This window comes from Rutidosis leptorrhynchoides, chromosome 6 (assembly GCF_046630445.1).
Source record: "Rutidosis leptorrhynchoides isolate AG116_Rl617_1_P2 chromosome 6, CSIRO_AGI_Rlap_v1, whole genome shotgun sequence".
Taxonomy (NCBI): domain Eukaryota; kingdom Viridiplantae; phylum Streptophyta; class Magnoliopsida; order Asterales; family Asteraceae; genus Rutidosis; species Rutidosis leptorrhynchoides.
In genome coordinates this window covers 325,988,255-326,003,463 of record NC_092338.1, presented here as the reverse complement: position 1 = coordinate 326,003,463, position 15,209 = coordinate 325,988,255, and positions in this window count along the sequence as shown.

Below are 15,209 nucleotides of genomic sequence, written 5' to 3'. Positions count from 1 at the left end.
AAGCTGATATCTTACCTTTCCGGAGGTTATCCACTTGGGATCTGATCAATCACTGAAATTTTGTGTATCATGGTGCGCTCCTAAAAGGATCCGAAACTAATCATCCGGACGTTGTCCATATTGATTACAAACGAATTACAATAGTTGATAACATTGCGAGGTACTTGCCCTCTATATGATACATCTTACAAACGTTGCATTTATTCTTAAAAGACAATCTATAGTTACATCCATAATTGACATATTCGCCTGACATTTCATAATATTCAAATGACCTAAACCGCCATTTACTTAATAATAGTCTCTATGAACTTCAATGACTCGAATGCAACGTCTTATGATATAAGTCCTTAATGGCCTCAAGTAGTATCCTTAGTACGAGATAATGCACAGTGGAAGACTTAATTCATACCTGAGAATAACATGCTTTAAAATGTCAACATAAAGTTGGTGAGATATAGGTTTAATGTCGACAGCGATATAAATATAGACCACAAGATTTCATATATAAACATTTTAATAAAAATATTCTAAGTGGTTGAGCACTTGGTAACCATACTTAACAATTAATCACGTCGCATATTCCCTTTAATATGAAATCTTACTACACTGTACCAAGTGTAGTCACGAAACGAAGTACTGTGCAACCGTTGAATACTGGTCGTCCAGTCCGGTTGGGGTTGTCAGGCCCGATAGATCTATCAACAGGATTCGCGTTTACAATACCGCTGTAAATATTGGTTACCAAGCTACAGGGAAGTATGCCAGTGGTACAACTCAACGTAGAATATATTTTTCAGTTACTTGTGTCCATAACGTAAAACATAAAATACATGTATTCTCATCCCGAAATATTTAGAGTTTAAAAGTGGGACTATATACTCACTTTCGTCTTGAAGATATATATAATTTGACTTGGTCTCCGGTTGATATCACGAACCTATCCATATATAATATATCAATACCTTTTCTTTTTAAACAAACGTCACATATATATACTTGTTATACTTTTAATACTTTGAATAATTCCTTAGTCCGTAGTTAGCAGCTCGTTGTTAGTAATTCAATTTTAATGGTTCATTTTTAGATGTTTAATATACCCGCAATGAAATAAATAAAACCCCCAACGAAATAAATAAAACCCCATCGTATATGTATTGGTCGAGATTAATCTTGACCCACGGTACCGGTGTTGTCAAATGACGTGTTGCGTACATAAAGTACCGGTGTTGTCAAATGACGTGTTGCGTACAAACATGGGATCTTATGATTAATCTTCTCGTGTTGTTTACGGGTGATCCTGAACCATATAAAATTGAATTATAAGTACATATATATAAAATATCATGTTATCTTAGAAATATGTAATTTATTTAATTTTTCCCAATTAATCCCGAAGTTAAACAAGTCTAGGATAACCAATTTTGTTTCGGTCATAGTTTCTTCGTTACAAATCCGTTTTCGTTGATTCAACTTGCCATCTCCTTGGATCGAGTCCCTCTTTAAGACTATGAACTGAAAATACCTTGGTTTGTATTCAAAATCACACGGCATAGGTGAAACTTTAGTGAAACTTATGAAGTTAAACATTTTTGTTACAAAAAAATAACACTTAATGACCATTTTTCTAAAAATACTTATACTTTGAATTAAATCATGAAATTTCTATGTGTTAACATATTTATAGTAAAAATCATTTTTCCAGAACATAAACCTCCAATTCAAAGTTTAAGATAGTTTTTAATTATCCAACCCAAAACAGTCCCCGGTTACACTCCGACGTCGTAAAAACAGTTTTTAAGATATTCTTTGAAAAACCAAGTTATACCTTGTTAAGTTAGCATATATTTAAGTTATATTACAGGTCTTGAAGTATTTTAAAAGTTAAGTTAGAAGGATCTATTTAGTTTGCAAACAAGTTTGAAAACTTTCAAACTATGTTCTTGTTGTTAAAATTGTATACCACAAAATATGATAGCTATATATATATGAATCGAATAAGGTTATGAACATAGATACTACCTCAAGTTCCTTGGACAAGGTTTCTGTAAAAGAGGAGTAAAAAGCTAGAACCAAAAGGGTGATGGAATTGGATGAAAGATTGGAAGTAAGTTTGTGTTCTTGGAAGGATTTCTTGAAGTGTTTTTGTATGGTTTTCTTATGGTGTTTAAGTAAGGTTTTTGAAGCTAAATAATGGGGAAAATGCTTGGAGATGATCAAGTATGAAGTTAAGAGTATTTTGAGAGAGAAATGGAAGTGTAAGTATAAGAAAATGGGGTGAAGAAATGGTGTGCATGCATAAAAACGTTTTTAGGTTATAAAGGAAAAAAAAAATACCTAACTTTGTTTTCTTGCTAAATAATTCATGCTACTTGACAAATGGTTGGTTCCACATGTTTCTTAATCATTTAAGGCTGCTAAGGAGCAGATTTTTATTGGTATATACCAATAGTAAATACATCTAGAAGCTGCGTATGATACGGGTACATATACCCTAGGTATACGTATAGAAATCTTTGAGAAAACGGAACGAGGATTCAAATATAGCTATCTTTTGTAAATATACTTATATTGTTTTATGTATTTAAGTCTTTAAAAGTGATTAAATACATTACTTATACGATATATGTATAAACATTATAGGTCATAAGTATTTAAGTCAAATAACGTTACGTATGGTTATCGTTTTGAAAACTTAAGTTAGTAGTTTCAAAATATACTTATAACTTATTGTTATTAATACAAAATGAGATATTAAAACATTCTTAGATCATGTTAAATATGTATATATACATATATATACACAAACGTATAATTATCATATATTGTATAGTTCGTGATATCATCGGTCAAACTAGACGGTCAAACGTTGTGTAAAACTCTTTTTGAAAACATAAGTCTCAACAATTTGGATTGCTTATAATGTTGGTAAGGTTTAATTTATGTAAATATTAATCTTATAAGTATAGAACGATCGAAAAAGTGCGGGTCAACTTTAGGGTTTTTGCTTATCGTGTCGGAACCATATAGAGATTAGAGTTTAAATTTGGTCGGAAATTTCCGGGTCGTTACAGTACCCACCCGTTAAAGAAATTTCGTCCTCGAAATTTGGTAGAGGTTGTCATAAATAACAATAGGAATGTTTTCATGACGAATATGAGGTAATAATGAAATTTTATCATTATTGAAAGATTTAGATAAAACGATTCGGTTATGTGAGATGCACGAGCGAAGCTATCACAAAAGAGTGAAATGAGTAAATATAGAATTGTTGTAACCGATGACGTGATTATGATCGATTTCCGGGATTTAAGGGTTTTAAAGAAAATCTTATGTAATAAGATTTAGTTTTGCGGCGATCAGGATCTTCTTTGATTTAACGCGGCAATCTGTTTTGATTTCTTTGTCGAATATTTCACTATAAATTTACCTCCTTCCCTTTCTTTCTTCCCACATCTTCTATTCTTTCTCTTTAGTTCCTACTTTAAGACATTCGCTAATATGCTCCATCCCATTCTAATCCTTGTTATATTTCTAACTTTCATATCTTTCATTCTTCTTTTTCATCTATCACCAGAAGAATCTATTCTCTTTTATCCTTTCCTTGGAATTATAATGTTTTTAATTCTCCCGTGCCTTTACGTTGCAATACGTATTGATATGCACGGTTTGTAGTTTCGGGGTTGTTGTTAGGTTTTATACCTTCCCTTATATTTCGATGTTCCTACTCCCGTCCCTTAAAATCATTGTCATCCACAGTTAATGCTCTCTCTTATTTGCTGTGGTTTATGTTCCTATTTCTATTCTGAGGTTTTGTCCCTTCGTTTCTTCTTCCTGTCCTCGAGCCAAGCGAACAATGGTCCGAAATTCGTAGGTAGGAAATTTGGAATGAACCTAGCTATTGGTTTTAGAATGAAATTGTAATGGCACGATCTTGATTCGTTAAATTACTCGAATATTCCGGAAAAATAGAACTATCAAGGTGATACGTTCTAATATGTTTGGAGACTTGATAGAATGTAAGAGCCGTGTAACATGGCACATGATGACGGTACTGTGAATCATCACATTCCATTAGAAACTTAACATGACTTACTGTAATATAATGAAGTTGATCAAGTTTCATTATATTATACTAATTCATGCATCAGTTCCCAACACTACTTCAAATCATTTATATTTTAATCTCGGAGGTTTCAGAATTTAGAAATTAACACAGTTTCTTTTATATTGTAACGCAGATGTTACGGAGAGATAAATGATCGCAGATAGGAATAGTTGTAAAAATATCTCCAGAAATATGAAAAATATGTATAACGAATGATATGAAGATATCTTATAATATCTAAGATAAGATGATGATGAAAAATATCATCCGGGCAAGGTTTTGAATAAAGAGTAGGGTTCTTACTGACGGTTTCAGCAGGTACGGAATCGTTTGTATTCTTTGAGAGCAGGTTCAGTCCCTGTGATTTATCCACAGCCTCTTTCATACTTTGCTTCATCCGTTTTCTAGTTCCAAACTTTTTTTTTTCAGCTTTACCACCTTACTATTCTTTGTCATTAAACTTTTGACCGTTAAAGTCGTTTACAGTTTTTGCTGCTTCGTTAGCATTTCAAGAACTATTTCATAGTCCCGGGTGTTTTTCAGAAACTTCACGTTCAGATTATGAAATTCTTAGGGATAGACATTATAGATATGATGGAAGAAGTTCCGCGAGATTTTCAAAATACTGATTGTTGATTTCGCCAAAAGGATAACGATCTGCTGGTGCACCTGTTGATGTTGTCGAGGGATATAAAAGGTTTTCCGGTAATGACGGCGAAAGGACAAGGTATAAATATCATGATTATAATAGAAATAATCTCACTGAAAAGTCGAAGTGGAGCTGTGACAAAATTAGCTTCTTGAAAAGGAATTGTAGGGTTGTTCTTGCTAATAAATGGCAAAGGATTCAATACGTTATGTGTTAAATTATGAATTTGGGTTCGAGAGTTCTTCAGGTGTATAACTGTATGTATAAATCTTCATTCCGTAGGCAAGGTGCGGCGGGTTCAACTTCTCGGTCGAGGTGTTTTCAGGAATCATGAAAGGATTTGAATGCGAATTGTAATCGTCAAGTTACGAATGAGGTTTAAGATAAAATCAAGTGGCAAGCTTGAAGAATTGTTTAGCTTCATATGTTACAATCAACATTTTAATTCATTTTAATTGTCCAGAGTTAGCCGGAACAGTTAGCGTGGAATCCTTAATAGATTTTTAATTAGTTAAATCGTGTGTTTCTAACAATTTTTTTTTTATTTTGTCCAATGTTTTCTTCTTTATGCCACTTGTTGGATTCTGGTAGGTCAAAATCCGAATATGAAATTTGATTGAAAATGGTTATTCTGGGGTGAGCGGATACGAATATCGGTGGTTGTAAGTAAGATAATAGATAACCGTTGAATCAGATTCAAGAATGTACAATATAACTTATTAATGTGAATTCTAAATATTCCTCGGGTACTACCCACCCGTTAAAATATTTTCATCATTAATAGTTTGTACGAAGGAATTTTTAATTACTATCTTTATGAAAATATACTTGCATATATATTTTCTTCAGAGATAATCATAGATTTAATGAGTCAATAAGATATTAAACTCATTTGATTTATCGTTAATTCTAGGTTACATAATCTCTAAGACTTTAGAAATTACATAATCGTCATACGATACGTAAAGCGAAGATAATCGATGTAGAACGATATATAGAACGAAGATCATACTCGAAGTACAGATATTGAGTCGTGTGATGTTGATATTCGAGATACAGATTGTGATGTTGAGATTTAAGGCGCGGTTGTGATTGGGGTGATAAAGGTACTGTCGGCGTTGACGATGGTAGTACGGATTATGCTGCTGGTGCTGCTGTTGGTGTTTGTAACCTTCGCACCATATTCTCCAAAACCACTACCCGAGCACGGAGTTCGTTGACTTCTTCTATTATACCGGGATGATTGACGGTTGGAACGAGCGAATGAACAAGATTTGAAATATGGGATAGTATGTAATCATGACGAGATACTCTAGAAATGAGCGAGAAAATGGTGTTTCGAATAGGTTCGCCGGTAAGTGCTTCAGGTTCATCGTTAAGAGGACAATTTGGTGGATGGAATGGATCACCTTCTTCTTGCCTCCAGAAATTTAGTATATTACGAACCCATCCCCAATTCATCCAGAATAGATGATGGGAAATTGGTTGATCCATTCCGGTAACGCTGTTCTCGGAGCTCGAATGGAAATCCATATCGGCGAAGCTATCGAAGTCGGAGGAATTTGAGCTGGATGAAGAATCCATCTTGTATGGTCGGAGAAATGAATTTTTGGTTTGGAATAGATTATAGGAGTTGGGTTTGGTACTCTTCAATACATAATTTACATATGTATATATAATATCAAAATCCCATGAATTACGGAGAATCTTTGAAATACGTCAGGCAATGTCTATAGTAACAGATACGCTAGGATATGAATTTTGTCTATACACTATCGATGCACTAAATGCAGTAAGACGTGTCTAGACTTAAGAATGATAAGCAGGCAGTTCCCTAAGAATGATAAGCAGATGATTTCCGACTAGGATTGATAAGCAAAACTTTTGACAGGCAGACACGGTCAAAGTCCAGACTCACTTAATGTATCCTAACAACTACTAGTTAGACACACTAATGCAAGGCCTGGTTCGCTAAGACCAACGCTCTGATACCAACTGAAAGGATCCGAAACTAATCATCCGGACGTTGTCCATATTGATTACAAACGAATTACAATAGTTGATAACATTGCGAGGTACTTGCCCTCTATATGATACATCTTACAAACGTTGCATTTATTCTTAAAAGACAATCTATAGTTACATCCATAATTGACATATTCGCCTGACATTTCATAATATTCAAATGACCTAAACCGCCATTTACTTAATAATAGTCTCTATGAACTTCAATGACTCGAATGCAACGCCTTATGATATAAGTCCTTAATGGCCTCAAGTAGTATCCTTAGTACGAGATAATGCACAGCGGAAGACTTAATTCATACCTGAGAATAACATGCTTTAAAATGTCAACATAAAGTTGGTGAGATATAGGTTTAATGTCGACAGCGATATAAATATAGACCACAAGATTTCATATATAAACATTTTAATAAAAATATTCTAAGTGGTTGAGCACTTGGTAACCATACTTAACAATTAATCACGTCGCATATTCCCTTTAATATGAAATCTTACTACACTGTACCAAGTGTAGTCACGAAACGAAGTACTGTGCAACCGTTGAATACTGGTCGTCCAGTCCGGTTGGGGTTGTCAGGCCCGATAGATCTATCAACAGGATTCGCGTTTACAATACCGCTGTAAATATTAGTTACCAAGCTACAGGGAAGTATGCCAGTGGTACAACTCAACGTAGAATATATTTTTCAGTTACTTGTGTCCATAACGTAAAACATAAAATACATGTATTCTCATCCCGAAATATTTAGAGTTTAAAAGTGGGACTATATACTCACTTTCGTCTTGAAGATATATATAATTTGACTTGGTCTCCGGTTGATATCACGAACCTATCCATATATAATATATCAATACCTTTTCTTTTTAAACAAACGTCACATATATATACTTGTTATACTTTTAATACTTTGAATAATTCCTTAGTCCGTAGTTAGCAGCTCGTTGTTAGTAATTCAATTTTAATGGTTCATTTTTAGATGTTTAATATACCCGCAATGAAATAAATAAAACCCCCAACGAAATAAATAAAACCCCATCGTATATGTATTGGTCGAGATTAATCTTGACCCACGGTACCGGTGTTGTCAAATGACGTGTTGCGTACATAAAGTACCGGTGTTGTCAAATGAAGTGTTGCGTACAAACATGGGATCTTATGATTAATCTTCTCGTGTTGTTTACGGGTGATCCTGAACCATATAAAATTGAATTATAAGTACATATATATAAAATATCATGTTATCTTAGAAATATGTAATTTATTTAATTTTTCCCAATTAATCCCGAAGTTAAACAAGTCTAGGATAACCAATTTTGTTTCGGTCATAGTTTCTTCGTTACAAATCCGTTTTCGTTGATTCAACTTGCCATCTCCTTGGATCGAGTCCCTCTTTAAGACTATGAACTGAAAATACCTTGGTTTGTATTCAAAATCACACGGCATAGGTGAAACTTTAGTGAAACTTATGAAGTTAAACATTTTTGTTACAAAAAAATAACACTTAATGACCATTTTTCTAAAAATACTTATACTTTGAATTAAATCATGAAATTTCTATGTGTTAACATATTTATAGTAAAAATCATTTTTCCAGAACATAAACCTCCAATTCAAAGTTTAAGATAGTTTTTAATTATCCAACCCAAAACAGTCCCCGGTTACACTCCGACGTCGTAAAAACAGTTTTTAAGATATTCTTTGAAAAACCAAGTTATACCTTGTTAAGTTAGCATATATTTAAGTTATATTACAGGTCTTGAAGTATTTTAAAAGTTAAGTTAGAAGGATCTATTTAGTTTGCAAACAAGTTTGAAAACTTTCAAACTATGTTCTTGTTGTTAAAATTGTATACCACAAAATATGATAGCTATATATATATGAATCGAATAAGGTTATGAACATAGATACTACCTCAAGTTCCTTGGACAAGGTTTCTGTAAAAGAGGAGTAAAAAGCTAGAACCAAAAGGGTGATGGAATTGGATGAAAGATTGGAAGTAAGTTTGTGTTCTTGGAAGGATTTCTTGAAGTGTTTTTGTATGGTTTTCTTATGGTGTTTAAGTAAGGTTTTTGAAGCTAAATGATGGGGAAAATGATTGGAGATGATCAAGTATGAAGTTAAGAGTATTTTGAGAGAGAAATGGAAGTGTAAGTATAAGAAAATGGGGTGAAGAAATGGTGTGCATGCATAAAAACGTTTTTAGGTTATAAAGGAAAAAAAAAATACCTAACTTTGTTTTCTTGCTAAATAATTCATGCTACTTGACAAATGGTTGGTTCCACATGTTTCTTAATCATTTAAGGCTGCTAAGGAGCAGATTTTTATTGGTATATACCAATAGTAAATACATCTAGAAGCTGCGTATGATACGGGTACATATACCCTAGGTATACGTATAGAAATCTTTGAGAAAACGGAACGAGGATTCAAATATAGCTATCTTTTGTAAATATACTTATATTGTTTTATGTATTTAAGTCTTTAAAAGTGATTAAATACATTACTTATACGATATATGTATAAACATTATAGGTCATAAGTATTTAAGTCAAATAACGTTACGTATGGTTATCGTTTTGAAAACTTAAGTTAGTAGTTTCAAAATATACTTATAACTTATTGTTATTAATACAAAATGAGATATTAAAACATTCTTAGATCATGTTAAATATGTATATATACATATATATACACAAACGTATAATTATCATATATTGTATAGTTCGTGATATCATCGGTCAAACTAGACGGTCAAACGTTGTGTAAAACTCTTTTCGAAAACATAAGTCTCAACAATTTGGATTGCTTATCATGTTGGTAAGGTTTAATTTATGTAAATATTAATCTTATAAGTATAGAACGATCGAAAAAGTGCGGGTCAACTTTAGGGTTTTTGCTTATCGTGTCGGAACCATATAGAGATTAGAGTTTAAATTTGGTCGGAAATTTACGGGTCGTTACAGCTCCCCATTTGACGAGATAGATCTTCCTCATCGAGATAAGTCTGACTACCAGTTTCCCTATTTGATGTTGAGGTTTGGTAGATTTCCAGCTGATGTTAGCAATAACTTTTCAAGATTTTTTGTCACCCTACAACTGGTCTGGACTACAACTTCTGAAATAAATTAGCAAGTGTGTCGAGTCAACCCCTACACCTGCTTAACTTTCGGGACGAAATTTCCGTAACGGGAAGGTACTGTCACGACCCTACTTTTTGTCGTTATCTTTTACCGTTTATTATTTAACGTCCGTTAATTGTTATTCATGCCATGTCATTTCTATGACCTATATTATTATTTTTGTAATAATATATTAATTATTATATGTTATATGAATATTTGTATTCGTATTTAAAGTTGTGCGTTTCTACGTGTCGTGGATTTCTATCCGGTGAATCTTTTCGGTTTTCAAACCAACGGTCAGACTTTTGAGATTTTTGAATCCCAACTATTTTATATATGATATTTTTATGTCATATGAATATATTTAGTGTTTATATATTTTATTTGTCACGTGTATGTTATCTCTCCGAATATTTAATCGCGTAGCGGTGTTTTCGCGTTTCGGGTTTCGTTCGGGCGTTCGGGGTAAAAGCAATTCATCATTTATCAAAAATGTCCCACTATGGGGCCCACTCTCACCATTTCGGCCAAACACCCCATGAAGGGGGATGTTTAGCCCTTTTTCATTCATTTTACATTTCATTTGAAAATTACATTTCATTTTTCTCATAACCTACATTCTAGCACTTGCTCTCCTCTCCCTCTTTTCTTCTTTGTGTCCGTCACCAACCATCATCAACATCATCATTTCCTCATCAATTATAGCTTGGATCATTTGATTGTTCACATAAACGGATTGCTCTTATCATCCTCTACGCGATTACATCAATCATTTCTTGATTAGAGTATAAATCCTAACCCTAGATTTTTCATTTTCAATCATTTTTACTGTTTTTGATGCTATTATGATTGTATAGTACTTGTGTATTGTTGTATTGATGATTGCATGCGTAGAAATGCTCGTTTTTGTATGATTTCGGTTTGATTAAATTGGGACAGCGGACTTTTTGATGAAATCAGTAAATTTAACTATATATTTTGATAAAATAAAGTGTTTAGATGATTTCATCTCATTAAGACAATAATTTTGGACTTTAGATTCATGTTATTTCGAGTTTCGGATCAAAAGTTATGTTTGATTTAGTGTTTTAATGAGATTAAAATGTAAAAATGAATGTAATCAGTTGGGATCCGACTTTGTGACCATTTTTGGAGGCTCTAGGGTGTACTAGTGGGTTAGGATTGATGATTGGATGAACATTCATGTTCGGGTCATTGAAATCCGAGCCACGGATCACCCGGAAAGACTAAAACAAGATTTTAAGCGGATTAATGTTCTAAGTTGGTTAATGGCTGTAGGTCACAACTTGGGAACTGACTTTAGGGTGTTCTTGAGTACACTAAGGTGTCGTGTGGTTTGGTTAGACGAGGATATATATAAAATTCGTCGAAAACCAACACCCGGGGCTCAAGTTATGACCCGACAAACGTTTAATTAAACTTATGGTTATAAAATTTGAACTTATGTTATAAATAATGATTCTCATTATAATTAAATTACTTATGATATAAAAGTAATTAAATTTAATTAAGACCTATGATATATATTTATTATATCATTTGATAATTACTTATGATTTAATTATTCATTTAATTAAACTTATGATTAATAATACATTTTATTATTAATGAAAATACTTATGATAAGTGTTAAACTTATGTTATGAAATTATTATATCTAGACTTATAATAAAGATTAATTAATTATTTATTTATTATAAGGCTTAGTTATTATTTAATTATAAGTTAATTATTAAATACTTATGGTTTAGTAATTATAATTAAAACTTATGATATGATTAATAATTCATTATTAATTAATAATACTTATGATATGATTAAAATTTATTATTTATTAATAATACTTATATTATGATTAATATCTAATTAATTAATTAAATACTTATGTTATATTAATTATATCATTTAAACTTATGTTAACTTTAATAATTCAATTTAATTTAATTAAACTTATGATATGACATGATTATACATATATGACTTTAAATAACATTGTAACTTATATTATTAATATAATTTACACTTAAATTTCAATGTTGACTAAGTTTGACCAAGGTTGACTTTTGAGTTGACTTTCGGTTGACTTTGACTTTCAGTTGACTTTTGTTGACTTTTCTAATTAAGGAAACTTTCCTAAGTTAAAAACTTTCCAAAAATAGAAACTTTCTAAAAATAGAAACTTTCCTAAAATAGAAACTTTCCTAAAATAGAAACTTTCCAAAAAAGAAACTTTCTAAAAATAGAAACTTTCCAAAAATGAAAACCTGCTAAAAATAGAAACTTTCTAAAAATAGAAAGTACGTGTTATACGCTGTCCTGATCATACCGAAACATACCGAGTGTTTAATGCTTATTTGCAACAAGTACTATAGCTATCATACTAAGACTTGACCTAAGTTAGTTATTTATATCGACCTGCTTTATTTATAGGTCGGCGTTGTGATCATTCTTGATCACTTATTCATTTGCAGTTCACGTTTTCGTGTAGTTACTTCGTTTACGTTAAGGTGAGTTATAGTCTCGTTTTTCATACTATTTAAAGTATTTTGGGATGTGATTACATGCATTTTGTTTTACGTTTAGACACAAGTGGAATTAAATTTAAATTATTCATTATGAGTTGAACGAAAATATTCCCTAGTCTGGTAACTGTAATCACTGGTTTCTACTGGTGAACACGAATCCTATGGATAGATCTAACGGGCTTGACAGCCCCATTTCGAGCTAGTCGCGCTAGCAATTTATAATCAGAATGTATTAGTACTTCGTTATTATTTGAAGATACACCTGTTCAGTATATATTGTGTTTGGTAAGGGTATGGAAATGGTTAAGTGGTTACCAGGTGACTCATGGATTAATGGGATAATATTTTATGTTTTCTATCATTTGAAATCTTGTGGTCTAAAGTTTATTCGTTATTTAAAAACCTATAATTCACTCAACATTTTTGTTGACAGTTTACTCGCATGTTTTTCACAGGTACTTGATTAATTGGGCTTCCGATGTGATAGAGAGTCTGCATGCATTTTGAGAGATTTTGTTAAACATTAAACTTTGCATTCTCTTTTTGGTTTGTTAAACTGTGGGTGTTTGGTTGACACTGTTTTGGTCACATTTGGTTATTTTAATATGTTGAGTTTGTTTAAACTACATATTTTGGTAGATTTCCTTTATAGGAAATTATTTTAAATAAAGAATGCAATGTTGTTTAATAAATTCATCTAGAGTTTTGATCAAGCTGTGGGACCAAGTGATGGAGCCGTTAAGGGTACTTGACCGGCCATCGCAGGGTGCTATAGCGATTTGGAAGTATCCCGAGAAACCATCAAGAAAACAATAGAAACTCTTTCCCGCTAACCTCTCCAACATTTGATCGATGAAGGGTAAGGGAAAATGGTCTTTACGGGTAGCATCATTTAGTTTTCAATAATCAATGCACACCCGCCACCCTGTAAAAGTCCTAGTAGAAATTAATTCATTCTTTTCATTGATGATGATGGTCATGACACCCTTTTTGGGCACGTATTGAATCGGGCTCACCCAGAGACTGTCAGAGATAGGGTAAATAAGACCTGCATCAAGGAGTTTAACAATCTCCTTTTTAACCACTTCCTGCATGTTGAGGATTCGTAGACGTGTTAATGTAGTTGTTCATGTATCTTGTAAGACTTATTATAATGTTTATTAATTTTCATTTCGCTGTTTTTTACATTGTACTTGAATGAAGTGTAACTAAAAAAAGTTTAAATGTTTCTATCAATTAGGTATGTCATGTGTTCTACTTTTTTAAAAAACAACCAATTGCCCTGCTATAAAACCATCTTGTTTTTGAGTTTTTAAAACAAAGGAACAGACTTTCGGTGCTGCACAGAATTTAACATGTTTCTTAAAAGTAGTTGAAAACATGCACCTTTTATTTTTGCGCTCTAGAATATTCATCTTTAGTTTCTCTTTGGTTTGGTTTTTCATATTTATATATGTAGAAGCGCTTCAGTGTTATCCCGATATTTGAGGGCATTTCAACTATAGTAACAGCCATCAAATATAATGTCAGCCAGTGGAACTGCAAGGTATTTTGATATGCATTGGTATATGTTGGAATATTTAGTTCCTTTCATGCTTTTATCACTTACATCACACAAATTAAATATTAATTTGTGAGACAATAAAAAATTAAAGGACTACATCTTGCTAACTTATCTCTACATTTTTATTAACATTCAACTAAAGCTTATATAGCCAATATACATGCATAAAAATAGGACTAATTAACTACCCATGTTCAACCCCATAACTCACGTAGACTTTTAAATAATAAAATACAATTAAAAACTAACAGTACCCACTTACTAATCTCATTTACACCACTACGCTTGGAGACCAAATCATTAATAACCGATTAACCGTAATAATCGGTCACCAACCAGACTCATTTTATTCCTTCAACTTGCTAATTGATCTATACTTCAACTGGACTGATTTGAAACCAATTAAACACATAAATGGGCCGGAGTATTGGGCTCAAGAATGGACTACAATATTGGTCTTGACTTTGGGCTTTCAAGATTAACCTAACAGTATATCTGTTATTTATAATTTTTAGATTATGCAGTAGCATATTTGTGTTTTGTGATATTAGTGACGATGAAGGTTATATCGACATGGATGTCTTCTATGGTGGACAATTTCCGCTTGGTTGGAAATGGTATGTCGGTGGAAAAAAGATTTCATTTCACCTGTGTGAGCCAACTATCTTTTTCCTTGATTGGGTTCACGAAATACTAAGAAAGGAGAACCCGTGTGAATACGATTGTGTGCTATATTTTGATGAAGCTGAAGAAAAGTTCAAATACCTTAATGTAGATGACCAGTTTGATGACATTAAAAATCGAGCTGCAAGACGAGGTTCAAAAGTTAGGTTGTACTTACTTCGCGAACCTAGGTTGAGCGACTGCAATTAATGTATTAGTTGTGTGTATCTGTTTGTACTAAATGTGTACTCATGTACTGATATGTATAGTTGTAATATTGCTAAGACCTCTGTGTATTTATAAATGTGTTACTATTCGTTTACGATGTTGCATTATACCTAAAGTTTCACCAAACTATGAAATTTTAAACCTTTCAACATATATCAAATGTAAAGAAAAAATGGAAAAAAAGAATGCAAAAGGAAAAAAAAACAAAGAAACATAGATTAACTACATAATTTAAGTTCAAATTGCTGTTATAACTTACAAGTATATAGTTATAATAGCAAAACAAAAAATAATTGGGCTGCA